The 14,224-nt window shown below is 35.9% G+C and overlaps 1 protein-coding gene across 14 annotated transcripts in view; it reads left to right on the top strand.

Annotated features, from left to right (window-relative positions):
* The window catches only part of FIGN (fidgetin, microtubule severing factor), a 369,233-nt gene that overhangs the window by 60,842 nt on the left and 294,167 nt on the right, over positions 1-14,224 (top strand). For 2 of the 14 annotated variants that reach the window (XR_015288984.1, XR_015288989.1), the window contains one exon: positions 9,828-13,186. The exons of 11 other annotated variants lie outside the window; for them this stretch is intronic. The gene's annotated coding sequence lies outside the window, so the exon portion shown is untranslated. Of the gene's footprint in view, positions 1-9,206; positions 9,276-9,827; positions 13,187-14,224 lie in introns of those variants that run through there. One more of the 14 variants, XR_015288981.1, reaches the window with a different exon arrangement.

A 14,224-nucleotide genomic window follows, 5' to 3' on the forward strand; every position in this document is an offset into this window, starting at 1 on the left:
CAATTTAACTTGTGATGGATGAAGAAGCTAGAGTGGTAACTGTACAACTATGCCAAAACTTAAAGAATAGAACCAAAAAGGAAAAAATTGGAGAAAAGTGAAACAAAAGAATAGGAGATAGAGAGACTGGAGAAGGAAAGCAAAAACCTAGTTATTGCAAGATAAAGAGGAATATTTTAGTCAAGCCTAGAAGTACTGGTCCTGCATTTTGGAGTTCCATAAATTCTTCACTACATTTTTATTTCTATTCCTTTTGACTTGATGAATTACACAGTCCCCTAATTTTATAGAAATAATAATAAATAATAATAATAAAATAGAGCAGATCTAAATCAATCAAGTTATTAACTACCTGTAATATGAAAACAATCAATTTTAACTGGTAACAGTAAAAACAGGTAGTGAGAGTAAACTTTTAGCATCAAATTAAAATATGGAGGTTTTTTCTGCCTTGCTAATGTGGTGGTTTTTGTGTAAGAGAGAGAACAAGTGACATCCATCTGCTTGGACTACAGAGACTAATGTGAACAAACATGCAGCATACTAAATGGTCACCTCAAGAACCAGCACTTCTGTTTAGCATTAATGTGTGCCATCCAGTTTTGTAAGCTGTGGAAAGACAGACCCCCCAGACAGTTAATGTAAATTATGTTAATGACTACTGTCCACTCTCTGTCAAAACTAGTACTGATAGTGCTACCTTTGCATCATGAAATCAGTTCTTTCCTTCTGGTCTCTTTGTAAGGAGCCTTAAGGTGAAACCGCATCAGAAAGCAGCCTCTCCCTCTCCTTCCTCTGTATATTTTGTGGGATTGTTTCTGGTGTGAAGGCTCTAGACCTTCAAATTGGATTTGCTGTCAGTGTGTCCTTTTCCAAGAAGTAAAGACACATGTTTAAGTGTCTAGGTGAAATTGGTAAAATTCTAGGGGTTTAAGGTACATCCTCTTTGCTGCTTTGATTTTTCACTTTATGATCAACTGTATCCCTCAAGAGAAAGTATGTTGAGTTACTGTTGATGCATACATTATGCTGGGTGTGATGCCTAGAGAACAACTTTTCTCCTGATTGTAAGGAAGGAAAGAGAGGACTATGGATAACATTCAGGAGTAATATAACTAAAAGACCCATTTTTGTTTCACCTAATACTAACATAATGGAGAGGGAATGTCTGGTAACCTAGGTCTGCATGATAGCTCATTTTTGGCTAGGACATAATCAAGCTGTCTTAGGTGTGCAGTTGCTTGTCTGTGTCTGTATCATGCTACTGTATAATGTCCAACCCGAATTAATACAGCTGGAGCAGATGCTAAATGACTGTATCTAAGTCACTAGTGTCCTATTTTACACTTCACTTCATGATCTGTGTGAGGCTCTGTGAACATTTGATATTCATTTTAGAGTCTCACCATATGCCCTCACATTTATAGGCTATAAATCCATAATCAACTACTCTGTTGATATTGGCATCGCTTCTCTCAGCTGCATATGTGAAAAAAAGCATTTGGAAATAACCTTTATGATTAAATGTGCTTGCATGAATTACTACTAAAGAGTCTGAAATGTTCCATATAACACTACCAATGGGCAGAAAAAAAAAAATAGGGAGCTAATTAAGTTTTTGGATATTTAGTGTAAACTTCAGTGAGAGTCCCATGCACTCTTTTCACAGGGTTTGGAACAAATTCTCCAAATGTGCATACAAAACTCTTTTATTACTGCATAACTTCCTGTAGGAAAAAGAATGATTAAAAAACCCTTTCACTATTGTCTTTTAAGAAAGAGTCCTTTTGTCTCTGGTAGAAACCAAGAAATGATGTTATTTTCTATGTCTTCCCTTCCCACTGGATAGTCAAACACCCTACACTTATCTGTTCTTTATTCTGCAGTTCTTTGATAAACAACTCCTTTTCCCTTATTGTTTTCTTGTGTCCAAAGTAAAAGGTTTGTTAAAACAGTAGTTTCAGTTCTCTGTCCCCTTCCTGCTCCATTAAACACACAATATGTTATTTCGGATTATTGGAGATTCTCCATAAAAATTTTTTTTTCATTATTAGCAGTCATTGCAAAGAAATGGGGAGTTTATGCCTTTCTGAGCAGACTTCTGTAAATAATACTTTAGACAGCAGGCAGTCACCCTAATTTTCAGTTGTTTTTAGACTGAAGTTTCCTTCTGTGGTTTAATGTTATATGGTTTCTAGAGTGATCACCCAAAATGAGTTTTGTAATGTGGGGTGGTAGTAAGGCACAGTATAAATATTAAGAAATTGCTTTGCCTTTTTGTTTCTCAGAATGTTCCATAAAATGTGCTTCAATACTGGCAACCTCTCTGAAGTACTGTCAGGATTAGTAGAGTGCTGAAAAATGCTATTTTCGTATATAAGGTAGATCATGTTGTGCATCAAAGGCCTCTTCTTGAAGGAACACATGATTAATCTTTACTTAGGTGAGTAGCTGTGCTGATTCCAGTAGGTTATAGTATTGGTGCATGGCAATACCCAACTGCATATGATCAGGTTTTTTGAGACACTACTTTTCACATGAATTCTTTCTTCCTCTGTCTCTTTAAGAAATTGAGTCTTCATTGACTTACAGCTGAGTGTACTGGATTCATAAAATAGTCTTTCACTTCTCTCTGGGTATATGCTGTATCATGAATTGTCTCCTTAGAGACAGCAGGCCACCTCATTATGGTTACAATAGACAAATTCCTAAGCATGTGGTCTGCTTTTATGGCCTTGACTTGTACATCTTTTACCTCCGAGACTTGCCACTCATGTTGACACAGATTTGTTGTGTGTGATGAAGTGATAAAATCAATGAAGAGGACACACATGCTTCTCTAGCTTTCAGAAAGACTTTATTATTTATTGTTTATTGTTGTAAGTTAAATGTACTCAACAATTTTCTGCAAAGGTACATTTACTTTTTGGATTTGTTTTATTCTGCCTGCAGCTTAGAAGTGGCTCTTAGTGAATACTGTATGTGTTAGCTTTGTAAAAGTTCCACTGGAAAATAGAGTGAATAGAAATGTATATGTCTTGGCAAGAACAATACCCAGGGGGTGCAGGAGAAGCATTAAATAAACAATTTTAGAAAAATAAGCAACCTGAATGAGAAGCATTCTTGTGTTATTCCTATTATATTTCTTCCCTCCAAAACACATTGCTATTTAAAAGGATAGAGAGACCCAAAAAATTAATTTAATTTTAATTACTGTTTTAAAACCTACAGGTAGTCAGGAAAATGTTATGTCAGGGGCTGAAGAAGGAGGAAGCTGTTTTCTGAGGAAGCTGAAAGTCAATGGTATTCATAATTCTGGGCAGCTGAGAATATCACACAGCAGCTGGATTTGTCAATGCTGAAATTAAATTTATTGGAAAAAAAAATCTGGAATAGGCTGAATTATAGGAACTATGCTACAGATAGGTGAAATATGGCCATAGAGAATTTTGCTGACCAGTTGTTCATAGAACTGAAGCTCAGTTATATGTAAGTTAAGATTTGAAAAGAACTTCCATGGAAAGTGTATTTTTCTAAAATTAAATATTACACAAGTATTTCTAGGAAGAGAAATCCTATGCTATTACTAGTATTTGTAGGACTAAGTGTCTCAGACCATAGTTTTTTGTTTTACCTGTTCCTTGAGTGATTTCTCCTGGTTTCTCAGACCTAAAAAACATAGGGACAAGTTATTGGGAAACATTTATAATCAACCTATGTTGCTGAGTGTCTCACTGATTTGGTGAAACAAGAATAGGTGTTAGCATTTTATTGTTATTTCCAAGTATTTTTAAAGTTTTTTATTAATATAAGGGCATTCTCAGCAGTTGTAGACTGCTGGACTTTTCTCAAGTGTACTCCTACTTTAGCAGAAAAAGTGACATTAGAAAAATTACCTTTTCCTTGCTTCTCACATATATAGCTCAACTTAATCCATATGATCTGCAGAGTCCATTCAAGTACTATTTGATGGAAGACTGAAAAGAAATGGAAAATTTTGATCTAAGTGATTTTTGAGAATCTGAATCTGACATAGCATAATGTAGATGACTGGCTGGTGTATTTAGAAGACTTTGTTGGTAAATGTACAAATGATTGTACTTAAAGTAGTCTCTTAAAATATAGATTGTCTCGAAGAAATAAAAGTAAGGGTGAAAAACAGTCTTACTGTGAATCAGGAAGCCAGAAAATATAAAAAATTTGAGAGACAAGTAATTCAAAATTGCTGAAAGACTGATTTCTGCCTTGATTCAGGACATCTGATCATTGGATTTTAAGATAGTGTGATACAACAGGGTTCTGCCCCACTTCTCTCTACCCTAGGACACACATCTTGTTTTTACTATCTCTGATTAACCAGTAATTTTACAGTTGAGGACCTTGCTGAGGTATAAATACAGACGACTGCAATACCTTGCTTTACCGCGGGTTGAATATGGTGGGGTCTCAGAAGCAGCAGCTGAGGCAGCACGCAGGAGTGTGGTGCAGGACATGACAACAAGAGTGAAAAACATGGGCTAGTGCTCAGAAAACTGCATTTGTCGTCTCCTTTGGTAGATTTTTTAAAAAAATGTTTAAAATTAATCTTACTCTAAAGCCTGTTCTTTCCTGCCTAACCACATATAATTCATCAGGAATTTTACAGTGAAAAGGTCAGTAATAAGACTCCCCTTCAGAGGGATGGCTCGGAAGTGGAAGGATCTAAGGTACTTGTTCCAGAAAATGGCATGAAATCACTGAGTGAGCCCAGACTGTTCTTGGTCTCTGGTAAGACATTGCCATCAGAAGCTTTTCCCCCAGTCTATGGAAAAATTATGCAGAGATTATCAAATAATTTAATTTAAAAATATTCATTGTCTAAGTTTTTTGACAGCAGATAAGTATTGGTGAAAAAGGGTAGATATAGGTTAGGAGACAAATTAATATTCTAATGAATGAATTAACACTAATCACATTTTTTTTTTTTTTCCATTTGCATCATCTTAGAGAATGTGTAGGTCTTTACAGCACCAAGCCTTAAAAGCTTGCTAGCTTTTATCTTGCTGTAGATGGCCCTGCTGAATCTAGTGAGACTATCTGGCAGTATGTGAAGTTAGGCATGTGCATACATCATTTGCGAAGTCAAGACACAGTTTTAAATTAGTGACTAGAATACAGAGGCTGGGGTTCTTGATGGTGACCCCCTGTGCTGTGCTCCAGTAAAAGAAGTTACTTTGTCTATGAATTTCTAATAAGTTCTGAGAATAGAAATCCTGAGGTGCTCAAATCCAACCCACTATAAATTTCAGGGCTTGCAAAATAAGGCAAAACATTTCTTAAGCAAGTCACCTCCCACCACCCCCATCCCTCAGCTGTGTGAAACATTTGAAAAAGAGTATGTGCACGCTGTTTAGTGTGCTCTCAGAATGTAAGAGGGATGTGATTATTCTCCATTGATTCACTTAATTATCTACAGAATTACAAAATATTAGAATACAAATATCTTGTTTTATATTTTCAAGCATCATGAGGATTTGGTGGGGCAGGGAACCCACAAAACAAAAACCAAACCTGCACTAAAATGGGACTAACCCTATTTGCAGCATTGCATGCTTTGGCTCTTCAGTGTTCCACAGCATTATCCAATGCTTTTAGAATGATTTACTTATCAATTTATTTTGAAATGGCATTGTTTTTTGGTTGGGTTTTTTTTTTTCATTGTCTCTAGCAACAGTTTTATTTGAATACTCATGTTTACTTACTGAAGTGCATTTCACTTGGAATGGAAATGCAAAACATTAGTGCAGGCTTTGTGAAATTTACCACTTCTCTGATATGTGAAAAGTACTTGAGATAAGGACATCTTTTCAATAGTTGTAGGCAGGAGCGAGGATGTGGGGGGGAGCCCATAAGCTCTTCAAACAAATATAGCCTGCTTATTTGTCAGTGTTGTCAGTATTTAACAGCCTCATTGATTCTGTATGCTTTTTGTTAGAGATTAATTCTACTGATTTGTTCAAAGATAATATCGTATTTGTAGCTGTGCTAAACTATTTTTTTTCACTGTGCTGTTATTGTCAGTAAACAAAAATGAAAAACGAACATACCAAGGGAGCTAAGCAATGAAGGGCTGTGCAAAACCAGAACAGGTACACAATTTTAGGTTTTTACTTCATCGAAGCATTATTTAGCCAAATCACTTGATGTTTCCTCCATTGGGAGTTTGGCACAATCATTCTCTGATTTTTCAATATTTCTGTTGTAGAAATTAGCCAGGCCCTAAATCACTATTTTGTTTCAATACTAAACGGAAATGGCATTTAAAATCTACAAAGCATTAAAACTGCTAACAGATTACTTACATCATTGGCTTATAACCTTTTTGATTTGTTGATCCCCAAGTACTTTTCAGCAGAGGCATGTATCTCTGTGCAGCAAAAGTTAACTTACTGCAGTAGGCTTCCTTTTCACAGCAAGGTCATGTGAACCCAAAGAGTCTGCAGACCACATGTTGAAAACTATTGATCTACATTATTTATATATGACTTGCTCACTGCTGATGTGTTCCTGCTTTTGAGATGACTCAGTAAGACCATGCAATAGTTTTCAGGAAGGAAATGAGAGAAGAAAATGTAACCCTTGAAAGGGGTGGTTTAGGTTGATAAAATGTTTCCACAAATCAGGAATTAGACCTTCTTGCCAGTAGTGATACAATCTCTGAAAATTAAGAATGGATGTCTGTTTTATACATGATATACTACAATATTTTATTGGCATTATGGAATCACTGCAACTGGATAAAATGGTTCAATGCTTATTAAGAAGGATGGGAATTCTGTCACTTGGTGGCTGCCAGACAGTGGATTCCTTGTGCGCTAAGCTATTTTAAAGGTATTTAGATTATGTCTTCCACCTGACTAAAAAGGTCATGCCAGGCATGTGTCAGACATACTTCTACTTTGTGCCTTCATTGAATTCTATCAAAGCAAGTTGTGGATTTGATCTCGAGACAAACAAAGCATTTCCCTGCCCCTTAAATTAAAGGCATAGAGTTTTGGGGATAAGATTCATTCCTTTATTGTGCTCAACAACAAACAAGCTGAAATTCAACAGCAGCATAACAAAGTTGTAGGTTCTATTTGCCAGCTTTTAAAATGACTTAGCTTCTCAAAATGTCTGCTAGGAAACAGGCTGACATGTTGAAGATATGAGTTGTGGTTATACTGGTAATATTTAACACATGAGAAGCTTCTCATAATGGTGAATATTTAGAGCTGAAGGTGTATTGAGTAAAGGCAGGTACAGAACCTGGTGCTATTGTGTGCAGTTGGAGATGCTCGCACCTCCCCGGGTGAGTTGGCTTCACTGATGAACAGTTATACAGCAAGCATGTGACCTGGGGGCCTTTGGCAATTTCATCAATTTTTTAGTAGTCAAATAAAGAAAATATTTATAAACATTTCAATATGAATATCAACACTGGCATGTTAAAAGAACACTTTTCTCCTCCTGATATCCATGTGAGCAAGCAGCTAATTCTCTGGTATGTTTCTAAGACTACATTCAGTAATGCAAGAGATGGAGTTTCACGTGATAATGAAGCCGTTGTTTTTCTGAGTATATTGTTTTTTGAGCTATTCTTATGCTCATGCTTCCTAGTGTGCCATGTTGTGACATGAAATTCTTTTAAATGTTGAGCAAATAGATTTTTTTTTACTTTGTTCTTTGATCACTTTCTGATTTGTATTTTTTTTTACTGGCTTCAGAACATGATAAAAACATTTTGTTTTGAGGCATAATGGCTTTTTATTGTAGGGGTATGTATAAGTAAAATGCTTATATCTTAAATATTTGTACATAATATTTATATTAACAAAAGTTGTTGTATAAAATGAGAATGTTTTTCCTAGAAAAAAATCAGATGATTTGTTTATAACCATAGCACATTTATGGAAAATTACTTTTTAGTATATTGAATTTCTATGTTTTATTAATATGTCACATAAGCTTCTCTGGGCATCTTGTTGCATAAGCTGCCTGTCTGCAGGCCACACTCTCTAACAGAAGTGTCTGTATAAGCAGTCATTCTGAAATGCTGATTCTGTTATTTGATTTGGGATTAAACAGTCTGTTGCAAGCCATCTGTTTCCCTATGCATGTGTCCTTGAAAGGTTAGATTTCCACAGATATTGCCCCATAACTTTAGCCAGTGCTTGAAAGATCAGAATTAGGTGAGACATATGCCACTGAAATTACCTCTCTTATCCTAGAGGACTGGCTGGTTTTTGACATCAGTGCCCATGTTGGAGAAAAGTTTACTCTCTCTTATTGCTGCTGATTTAGAACCCTGCTGCTTTTGGCCAAATGCCATGAGACTTAGGAGCACATCCTTTGAGGGTATTTGAACAGTTGATGCTTAGTGAGTGCATGGAAAGTTCCATCAGCTTTCTAAGCTGCAGCTCTCCTGAACCAATTCTTTCAATAGATCACTTGCGTCTAACTCCAACAGCATTGCTGTGGCTATTAGGGTCAGAAGACTGGTGTGGGTTCACAGATCCTTTAGAGACTTCAAGAAGTCTTACATAAGATTGTACCTTTCTATTGTGAAATATTGTTGGTTTTCATATTTTTTTTCATATTTTTTTTCCCCTTTACAATTATTTTTGTGTGCCTGTTCATGCATCAGCCTGTGAGTACTGGATATGTGTGCATATGACTACTAAAAGACAAGTGTCATGGTGGTGATCTAGCCCTGTCAGACTGATTTAGGTGTTAAAAGAAGCTCAGGTTAGAGAGCAGTGCTTGAAGGCACTGTGGAAGCTAGCATGTGAGGAGCTGCCTCTGGAAAATGTTTACACATATATAATTTTTGTGGTTGCTTAAACTTTATATTCTTAAGATGCAGATTTGTCATAAGCCATACAGGGCCTTACAGGTCTGTACCAACCCTCTAAAAGCTATCTAGAAAGCCACTGATAAAATGCCTCTTCTAGATCATAAGTCCTCTTTATTTCAGCTCAGCTAGAAATCAATTCAGGTTTTCTCCAACTCTGGTGTTCCAGAGGCTTAAGGATTTCAGGATTGGTTTCATACCACAGTCTGTAAAATTTCGTTATGCTTTGCACTGCAAACCATTTATCCATTAAATGTGTCAGAGTTCAATAGTGCTCTTCAGCCAATCTTTTGCAGAATTATTTATTTTTGCTCTTGAATGTGTTTATTTGAAGTCCTGCTTGAGATGCTAATTTCTAAAAGTTCTGGAAGATATGGATTCAGGATAAGGTATTGTTGAACTGGTAAGTCCTATTGAACCTTATGCCATTTTTTGGTGGACTATTTTTTGTTCTTTAACGTTAGACTGGTTTTGAAATGTTTTTGTTTTTACTCAACAGTCTGACTGCAGAACTACTGATGTTTCTACACTTCTAGCTGGACATTTGCCAGCTCAAGCATTGCACACATGACAAATCTGAATTTGTACACACAAACCAGATGATTGGTCAAGTTAGCATTTGCAGACTGCCCTGTTTATTTGCACAATTGTAGTTTTTATGTGTGCAAAACTGATGTGTTTGCAATTCTGTGGGTTTTACTAAGGCAAGCCAGCTATAAATGTATCCCCTAAAATTTAGTTTTTGATTAAAAATACTTACTAGGCAATTCTCCTGATAGAGTTTCCAAATTTACATTTCCAGGTGAAAAGGAGGCTTTAAAACCTTTAAAAGCAGCCATGGAAACAGAAGCTGCACAGAGCTAGGCAGTGACATAGGGCATTACATCTAAGAGGCACATTTAAGGGGGAGCTTGTCAAGAGCAGAAAATGATGCTTGCTCTCTCTCTTACTGCAGAATACTGGACTGCTGACGTGATCCATTACTAGAAATATTAGGATGTGAAAAAAATGAGAAATTTTCATGGAAGAGAAAAATCTACCTTTTAGGAAGAGTTGAGCAACTCCTACAAGCAATAATTTCACCTTTGAATAATCAGTGAAAGAGTATTGAAATCTTAGTGAAATCTAAGAGAATTATTTTAAACAATATGCAACAAAACACACATTTTTATTTGTAACACAGCATACAAAATACATTTTGAATTATGCAATCCTAGGAATTAGTATTTCCTGTTTGTAGAATACCTGGGTGTGAATAAGCCTGTCTGCAGGTATTGGGATGCACTTCAGTCAAACCAAATGAAAGATTTTGTATTGTTGACATGCAGAAAAGTGTTTGCTCTTGTTTATGTCTGATAAGTCTCTAATTAAAAAAAAAATAACATTTCTGTAAATACTTGATTTTGGTATCCATAGATGCTGCTAATCCTTGATGGAGTACTATATTAACTCCATAATGAGTAATAGAGATGAAAATGAGTCTTTCCAATTTTTGAGGGATGCATAATTTTTCCACTTGTACAGAATTCCATTGCAAGTACTGTTTCTGAGCTGCATGTAGCTCACTTTCCTGTGAGTTAAAATTGCAAGAAAGCATTCTATTAGTCATCAGACCTTTTCCTTCAGGCTCTTTAGCATCTTGAATGCAGTGTGATGCTATTGCCTTCATACATCATGATATTGGGCTTAAAATGTACATAATTTGCAGCAACTTAATTAATAGATATTCCCAACAATATTTTACATGAGGCAGCTAAATTGTGTAGTGTACTTTCTTAAAGAAAGACTAAAATCTGATTTTGGAGATTCTTAAATTTTCACTAAAAATTCTGCATTTAGGTAGAATTTGACAACAAAAGGGACTGCTTTTCTTCACCTTTTAAACTTCCATCATGCTGTACAACAAAGGACTTGTTCCAAGCAAACCAATGTCCTGCCTGTAGGAACATGAGGGAACCTTGTGTGATAGTGATAGTTTTATTCTTCTTGTCTTAATATGCATTCCCAAATGAATGCTACATAAAATATCTCCTGCATAGTTGTGGTATTGTGTTTCAAGGATTTGGATGCTCATCTTGTAAGTCTGGAAGCTGCTTGGTAAATGAAAGAAGCAGGAAATGGCTCGTTACAGACAGGGGATCTAGTGGCTTATCTTGTTTTGTTTCTGATGGAAAGCATCAAAACCTTTTCAACCCCCCACCCCCCAATATATTAGTACACTGAAGGCTTAATTTAGAGAAGCTTGATTAGAAAAAAGGGTACATTTCCAAGAAAAAACAGTACTTCCAAGAAGAAATGATGTAGAAAAAAGTTCTTTGAGGAGTCTTTTCATTTGTGGTGTGTTCCAGCTGAAAAATTATTCTACTCATCTTGTCTATCCTCATGATTCTTTTCCTGTCATCCTGAATTTAGTGGAATAAACTGTTTCACCTCTTATGCCTTAGAGCTCATTATAATTTAGTTGAATTAGATTTCTAGGATTGCAGCACATTAGACTGGAATTTTCTCTAACTGGTATCTCTTTTTGTCTCTTCCTAATTTTTTCTAAAACAATTTCTTCTAATTTGGAAAAGTAAGAAAAATGAAAGAGATGATACTTTACTATGTGCTAGATAGGCATAATTTCTGTAGGAGAAATTTATATTTGTGCAGCAAGTCTACATGAAATTTCTTCTGCAGATGTGCCTGACTTGGTGGTCCAAAACGGGAGAGAAAGCTTTTACTGGACTTTTGTGTAGGGGATAAATCCTCCTTAGAGAATATGCAGGGTGCTCAGGGATATTGTACTTTAAAATTTTTGTGTGTGTGAAGTCAACTTAAAATAATGATGTACCGATACCAAAATGGCAATTGACTTTAGGAAAATATAAACACAGTTCATTTTTTCTTGAGTTTTTTTAGCAAACAGAATATAACAGGAATTAAAATCATTGTCTTAGATATTTTTGTTATTTTAATATTGTATTTTTATTCTGTTTTGTTCCACTACCATTTATATACAACACTGATAAAATAATTCTTGGCAGGTTTGATGGTACCATCCATTTATTATAATATAAAGCACTTACTTCCTCTCTCTTTTCTGGAGATATTTTCATCAATACTCTTTCAAGTTTAGTCTTAATTTTTTTGTGTGTTTTCATCTCTGCACTTTATTGAGTAAATGGTAGGAAATGTGACTCACCATTCTATTCTTTTGCACCTTGCTTATTTCTGTCAGTAAGGAGAATAGAAATGATCTTTCTAAATTCTTTATTTGTTATTCAGTTTTTCTATTTGTAAAATGAACTCTAAGAGTATTAAGTAACTATCTCCAAAATTAAATGGATTAGAATATGTTGAGCAGATTCCTTTATGACATAATGAAGCATCAAAAATATTTTCTTTAAAAAAAAATTATCTGTCTTGAATTGAATTTGCAATTAATTCCAAGGAAAAAGAAGAAAACTCGATTCCAGGCAGAAAACCAGTCGGCTGTGACTTAAAACACTTGCAGAGGAAGTGGATTGTTTAGTATGGGGAATGATTTGTTGCTATTGTTTCCATAGTTTTGGTTACCAGCCAGAAAGATTTTCCTTGCATTTATTCTGTGTTGCCTTCTAGCAATGCCTATGGCTTAGAACTATTTCCCAACTCTCTCTCATCTGCTTGAAAGGTGGCTACATATGATGAATGTTTGTCACTATTTTTTTGGTGTTTTAGGTTCCTCAGCCTTCGTGTCCCCCTGCCCCTTGCCATGTAGCACAAGCACTACTGGATGAGCCAATGTTTTAACTCAGTCACTGGGAACTGCTTGATGAGAAAGGCTCACAAACTGAGAGCAATCCTCTTCACTGCCATTTCTAGATTCATTGCTCACAGCTTGTTAGCGTTCTCACAACAGTTAAGACCAGACACCTATGCTGCTATAGGTTTTTCTTGATATTTCTTGGGTAGGGTTGGTTTTGTATGAATGCTTGTAGTGTTTCATCTGATATAATGGGATTAGACCTGAGGGTGACTGTATCAGAGCTCCTGACAGGTTTCCGCAATATATTGAGCATGAACAGGTCCAATATATATATTTTCCCTCTGGATTAATAGATTTACAAGCATTATTTTTGTTCCTGCTACGGCATATTCTGAAGGTAAAACTCCTCATTTGTCATGAATATAAAGTAATTATTATTATTTGGGTTTTTTTTCCTTTGCATTGCCTGTTTTACTTATCGGTTGCTGTCTCTGTCAGCATTTTTATTCTGTTTGTGCTTTGCAGTTTGTTGAAGGGGTAGATGTATATTCTGAAAATAAACTTGAATCTATTAAAGTGGCTAACATACAGTGATGTCTCTGTTTTGTAAATTGAGTTCAGGCATAGGCTATCTATCTCTTTGGCAGCAGTGGAGGTGCCTTTTTGCTTGAATTTTACTGTTTAAGCTTTTAGAGTCTCTTTCGAAGGTGGAAGAGGGGTCAGGGTAGCATCAGATTCACACATTACTGTCTTTACTGAATTTATATGAATGACCTCCTTTGAAGATTGAAGAATGTGGCACGAGTATGCATAAAGCCTCTCAGACTTTGAGGAATGTGATCTTTTGTCTTTTGTTCATGATCTTCTGTTTGGCTGTTGATACGTTTTGCTATTCAGGGATGATGAATTTGGATACATTTGATTAAAGGAAGAAATTAAAATGTGATCACCTCCACTTAGCATCACTGCACCTCTGCTTGAAGGCTCTCTAATATTGCTAAAATGACTGTAAGGTTAACCTTGGTTTTGTTTTATTATGTTTTAGCCATGTCATCCAGCTCTGGCACTGGACCAACTTACACAGGCTACTGCCTCTTCCATCCTTCAGCAGGCAGTGTAGAGTCTCATTCAGAGAAGTTTATCCAGTGGGCACCAGCACAATTAAAAATATTTTCTGCTTTTCTTGAAGAATTGTAATACATAAGGGACAGTCAGCTTTACTCATGAAATTGCAGGCACCAAGGAGGGCTTAATGCAAAAGCAAGTGTATCCCATTATCTCTTTCTCATTCTGCATATCGCAGCTAAAGCCATGAGAAACTAAATTCTGCACTTATGGCCTAACCCAAACTAAAGTCTGGTGCGTCTTCTGATCCTTAGTATCTCCAGAGCAATGAAAACAAAGGACCAGAATTCTCTATTTTCTTCTTACTGGAAATCAATGACAGATATCTGAGTTGGAAATAAAGTGAGGGCAAAAAGGGCAAGTGCATTTTTTCTTTACCTAATTATCCTTTTGCCTTTATTTCTGATGATTTGCCCACCCCATACAACTGAAGTAAAATACCTCATATATGGCCTTTTCTGCAGCTGGAGTAATGGTAACGTTTTTCCCAATGGGTA

Source organism: Cyanistes caeruleus, chromosome 7 (genome assembly GCF_971803275.1).
Source record: "Cyanistes caeruleus chromosome 7, bCyaCae1.hap1.1, whole genome shotgun sequence".
Taxonomy (NCBI): Eukaryota; Metazoa; Chordata; class Aves; order Passeriformes; family Paridae; genus Cyanistes; species Cyanistes caeruleus.